The following is a 6325-nucleotide window of genomic DNA, read 5'->3' as shown; positions in this document are numbered from 1 at the left end:
TGTGGTAGTATATGCATGTTGTCCAACTGTCTCTTAATTCTTTATTTTTGTTACATGTGAAATTAGTTGTTGATATCTCCTGGACTGTTGTGAGTCTAGGGGACTGCTGATAGTCCCTTTGGTTGCTAATAACCCGTGAGGCGTGCTGTTAATCCATATGGCGTGTTGTTAGCCTATTGGGACCACAGATAATCCCCAGGGTTACAGGTATCCTATAACTGATTATTGTGTTGTGTTGTATACAATATTTTAGGGAAATCACTAAACTTTATGCTTATAGTTGTGGATTAACAATTTTTCAAGTTTTTATCGAATGGAAATGGCGGGACTGTACACATGCATCAATAGTTTTATGATTTGAGATTCCGCATCGTCATCATTAGAACTTTGATTTTTGAATAATGGTTTATGAAAAAATGGTTATCATGAATGTAATTTTATTAAAAATGGATGTTATATTATCATAAAAATGAAAAATTTAGCCAAAGAATTTGAGATGTTACAAATGTCATCCTTCAAGTGCTACAAACTCTATTGTCCTAACCATTCATCAAGGCAAGGGAAAGAAAAGGAAAGCTATCACCCAATCCAAATGGAAAAGGATAGCCCATATCGGAGAGTCTATTGGGTCAAAAAGGAAAGCTAACTATGAAGTACCTCCTGTAAGTGATTCGAAACATGCCATTTTCTTTCACTATGGCTAAAGGGGGCATTGGAAGAGAAGCTACCTAAAATAACTTCAAGAAGTGAAAGAAGGGAATACCAAAGCATCATGTGAAACAGGCGATCTTCACCTATCACTAGGATCGGAATTTATGAGCTTGTGTTTGATGGTGGTTTTAGGATTAATTTTCTTGATTGTCTTTATTCTTGTTATATGACATGGAACATTATTTCATTTCATGATTTATGAAAGCTTTTCGCTAATCTTTTGATAATGACAATGGTTTTATTTATTTTTATAAGAATGGTGTTTTCATTTTCAAAGCTTATACTTGTAACGGTGAGTCTAAAACTATTGTATGTGTCGAAAATAATTGCAATGGTGTGTATAACATTGGTTCTTCTAATATTCTATATAAGGCATGCTTATGGCATTGTCATCTTGGCCATATAAACAAGAAACATATTGCCTAACTCTAAAAGGATGGAGTGTTAGAATCATCTGATCTTATAAACGATAATTAATGCGAATCTTGTTTTTTGGTCATGAAGACCAGTCACCTTTCACAAGAACATGTGAAAGAGGTGAAGCTTTGTTTGACCTCATACATACTGATGTATGTCGTCCCTTCGTACATGCCACAACAGATGCTAATCGCTACTATGTGACATTTACTGACGATTATAGTAGATATGGCTATATTTACTTAATGGAACATCAATCAGAAACTTTTGAAAAGTTGAAAGAGTTTAAGCACGAACTAGAGAATCAATGGTGTAGGAAGATAAAGATGATTCACTCATATATGGGTGGACAGTATCATAGTATCAAGTTCGATGAATTCCTCAAGTAATGTAGAATAGTTTCACAATTATATCCTCCTAGGATACCACAACTAAATTGTGTAGCTGAGAGAAGAAATCGAAATTTATTAGACATGGTTCGTTTCATGATTAGTCATGCTTCACTTGCTCTATCTTTCTGGGTGTATGACTAAGAAACATTTGTTCATATACTAAATCTTGTTCATACCAAGAAATTTTCGAAAACACCTCATGAGATGTGAAGTGGGAAACCTCGTTAACTCGCACATATGAAGGTTTGGGGTGGTGAAGCTCTCGTTTGGCGCAAGATCCAAGAGAACCTGGAACTTAGATCTGAGAGAGTTACCTAAAAACATCCTTTGGATAATTGTTCTACAAACCAAGTGAGAAATTGGTCTTTGTAGCTTAAAGAGGAGTCTTTCTTGAGAGAGAGATCATATTCAAAGAAAATAGCGGGAACGCTATCGATCTTGAAGAAATGCAAGAGTCAACCAATAAGGGTGTAATACCTATTGACAATTCATTGCCTCTTTGTCGATCTTGTAGAGTTAGAGCGCCACTCGACTTTATGGATTATAAATAAGTTTCGATGAGGACACGTTTATCAATGACAAAACTATGTTAAACTCGGATGAACCAACTAACTATATGGAAGCGATGGCATTCCCTGAGGTTGCAAAATGGATAGAGAAAATGGATAAAGAGATTCAGTCTATATATGATAACCAAGTGTGAAACGTGGTGGATTAAAAAACTGGTCGGAAGATGATGGATTATAAATGGATCTTCAAGAAGAAGACCGACATGGATGAAAATATACACACTTACAAAGCTATGTTCGTTATGCAAGTCTTTACTCAAAACCAAGGGGTTGACTATAATTAGACCCTCTCACTAGTAGCCAAGATTAAGTTGAACAGGTACTTCTTGCCATAGCTGCATTCTATGTCAGATGGATGTTAAAATCGCTATCCTAAATGGGAAGTTTATTGAGGATGTTTACATGACTCATAGTTATAATAGTTTTTTTACATGCAAGGATCAAAGAGTTTGGATACTCTAGAAGTGAAGATGATTCTTGCTTGTATGTCAAAGCTAGTGGGAGTGTTGTAACCTTCCTAGTCTTGTATGTTCATGACATATTGCTTATAGGAAACAATATTCCAACCTTGAGAGAGGTAATGATATTATAGTGTGTTCATATTTATTCAAGAGGATCCCGGAAATATCATAGTTATGGTTGTGTAGATTAGAATATAAAAACACATGTACTATACACACTACACACAACTAAACTTACTGCAACATTGGTAATGATAATATCACCTCCCAATGTTTTATGTCGGAGATCCTAGCAAGGATCAACGACTTTCCTTGTAAACCACTTGTGTAATTTTTTTTCAAATTTTGTTAATCACTTCAACTATAACACCATAACCTCTCATTCACTTTGGTTGATATTTATTTGACCGATTTTTTACTATGACAATTTTTTGCCCATTGTGGGCCATGGTTTTTATAATCATTGAGAATCATATCTACACAACTGACCCTTTCTTCATCCCGTGTTCCCTCTATTCATTCAAAAAATCTTGCACCTCCTCCAAATGGACTCCCTAGTCAAAGGAAAGCTTTTGATGTACCAAAGAACATTCCTCTTGTTGCTCCAATATCCTTGGGATCCCAGATCCACTTGCCTCGGTCTATAATAAAAAACTCTTCTCCATGATGAAGACATTGATACAATAGGTCTCTCAGCAAAAGGTAGACAACAGAACACTGCTTATGGATGTGGAAAGCACAAGGGCGGAAATCCGTAAACCCCAGGAGGCAGAACCGTCAATCTTGCAACCAAGGATCCTGAATTTCGACAATACAGGATCCTTAGGGAATCTCCCGTAATCGACAATTCCAACATTCGTTGCTACCCCAACAAGGAGAGAAATCCCAAACATCCAAACTCCTATGACCCAGGATCTTGATGTCACCTTCAATACCACTAATAATAGAAATACCAGTAACTTCTTTAATAATAACACTATTAATACTAACTCTATGGACTTGATGCAGAAATAAGTCTAATTATGGCCAAAGAGCTACAACAACTAAGGAAGATGATCTCATGCGTACCGAGGGTGGTACAACCTATACTGGAAACATCCCTAACTAATGATGGGATCTCAAGATTTCTCCCCTCAACAACCAATGCAGAGGTTCCAAGGCGCTTCAAAAATCCTACCATGAAGCCTTACGATGGAACCACAGATCCTGAAGAACATATCACACAATATAGGGAGAAAATAGAGATCATTCCCATTACGCCACACTTAAAAGAAGCATGTTGATGCAAGGGCTTCGGATCGAATCTGAAAGGACCAACCTGAAAGTAGCTTGTTAATGTTCCTCCTTACTCTATTATTTCTTTTGTTCACCTAGTTAATCTTTTCAATAACCAATTTTCTTGTAGAAGAATATTCGAGAGGATCACTAGCGATCTCTACCCGGTAGTCCAGGATCCTAAATAATCCTTAAGGGACATTGTAAGTAGATTTGGAATGGAAGCTCTAAACATACCAAAAATCGACATGGCCACTAGCGAGGAGGCCTTTAAGATGGGATTAAAGAAGGATTCTTGATTCTTCGAAGACCTTGTGATGACTCCATGCAAATGAAAGCATTAAGTCAGAAGAAGTGCACTAAGGTTCATTAGATTAGAGTAAGATAAAGAAATAAAAAAAGGTGTCGCACACCAAGCCCCTACGACAACCACTATAAGAAGGCGGAATCCTCGGACCAAAGATCCTACATGTGACAACCCTAAATTTCTCCCGTTATCTTTAACCCATCCCCATTAACAAAATTTAATCTTATTAAATTTTCCGTCAACTTCTTGGGTTAAGTAAATCAACTAGGGATATAATTAAAATTCTATACGAGTCGGAAAACCAAAAATCGCGCGAAAAACTCTTGATTTCTCGAAACACACCGAGTTCACGATCAAGACGAGTTTACGACCGTAAACTCGTGTAGAGCATAAACCCGTTTACGGTCGGTGCCAGGTGGACCCCACCACCGACAAGACCCCTAGCCTATAAATACTGGACCCCTACCCTCATTTGGACCTTCATGGCTGGAAACACCCACTTTCTCTCTCTAAACCTCTTGACTGTAAACACCATAAAGCCCTCCGTTCACCCGAGAAACGCCGAAAATCGTCATTTTGGGGCCGTTTGGGAGCCTCTGGAAAACTTTTTCGTCGAAAATAAGCATCCTTGTTCTTGAGTTTACAGTAAATCTTCATAGAGCGTAAACCCGTTGCGACCGTAAACTCACCAGATCTTTATAGACCGTAAACTGCCTGTCGATCGTAAACCGTATTCACAGTCTGTCGATCGTAAACTCCATTCACGACGGTAAACAACTCTTTCGTGAGGAGAAGCCTGTTTTCTCAATTCAACCAAGTCCCGGTAACATTCCTTAACCAAAAACAAGTGTTTATCTAACACTTTATCTAACAAAATCGCTAATTTAGATACATATATGTACTTATTTGATATTAGGATCCCGTTAAGTGCCACGTGCGTCGAATTGAGGATCTTCCAGTTCAATCCTTTGCACCCAACAATCAGTGATTTCATACCCTTTAGGGCTGGCAATACTCGACACGACACGCGACACGACACGAAATAAATGGGTTTGGGTTGAGTTTTTCAACCCACCAACCCGTTTATTAAATGGGTCATATAGGGGTTTCTCAAAAAATAAACGGGTTGACCCGCCAACCCGTTTATATTCTTAATAAAAAAAATTATTTTATTTTTAAATGTATTTATGTATCAAGTATTAATATTTAATAAGTATTATATAATATATATCATTGATTCATAGACCATTTGACTATTTTGACATTTTGACTCGTGGTGGATGGTCTAAGGTCGTAAGTCGTAACCTATAAGGCTAAGTCTGTAACATGTTTCTATGAATGTTTTTACTTTTCATTTGGATGTTTAAGACTTAAATGTCTAAAATTCGGACCCACGAACCCAAATCTGACCCATGAACCCGCCAAACTGGGAACCCGTATAAATAAATGGGTTGGCTGGTCATATATGGGTTTATGTTCCAAACCCGCCAACTCGTGACCCGCCAACCCGTGACCTGTATATTTAAATGGTTCGTGTTGGGGTTGGCATATTTTGACCTGTCAACCTGCCGCAACACGCCAACCCGAGCACGACACGATTGCCAGGCCTAATACCCTTATATTTTCTGAGTTTTTTTTTTTAATGTTTTCAAGGGGAGGGGGGGGGGGGGGGAATACCAGTAAAACTTGTGTTTAAAAATATAATTTGGTTTATTATATTTACCTATCATTAGTATACACTGAACATATAACTTACTAAACATGAGGAACGTAGTTACTACTAGATTTGCGGATAGCTTTATAAACATGGTAAGATATAAACATTGCAAATACAGTTTTCAGAAAAAAGGAAACAAACTTATGAATTATAAAATAAAAGATATTATTTTTAGATTACATGTTAATAAAAAAATGGATTTTCATAGTATTATTAGTGAATTCGTTGAGGGAACTACAGTGTGAGACGCCTTGTAACCAGAGTCTCCTGGAGGGAGAGCGTGAGTTTGTGTATAGATCTATATGGGAGTGACAATCCCACAGCTGAATTGCTAGCTACTGTTAGGCAGGCATGCCTGGGATGACGAACGTCAATTTTACAACGCCTGAGTATGTCACAATATTGATCGTCCATAGTATGATTATAAGAATCCACATGTGAAACAACGACTCGTTCACGTAATAATATACCTAAAA

This window comes from Lactuca serriola, chromosome 8 (assembly GCF_051521515.1).
Source record: "Lactuca serriola cultivar US96UC23 chromosome 8, Lser_US96UC23_V15, whole genome shotgun sequence".
NCBI classification, from domain to species: domain Eukaryota; kingdom Viridiplantae; phylum Streptophyta; class Magnoliopsida; order Asterales; family Asteraceae; genus Lactuca; species Lactuca serriola.
This window is presented reverse-complemented; position numbering follows the sequence as displayed.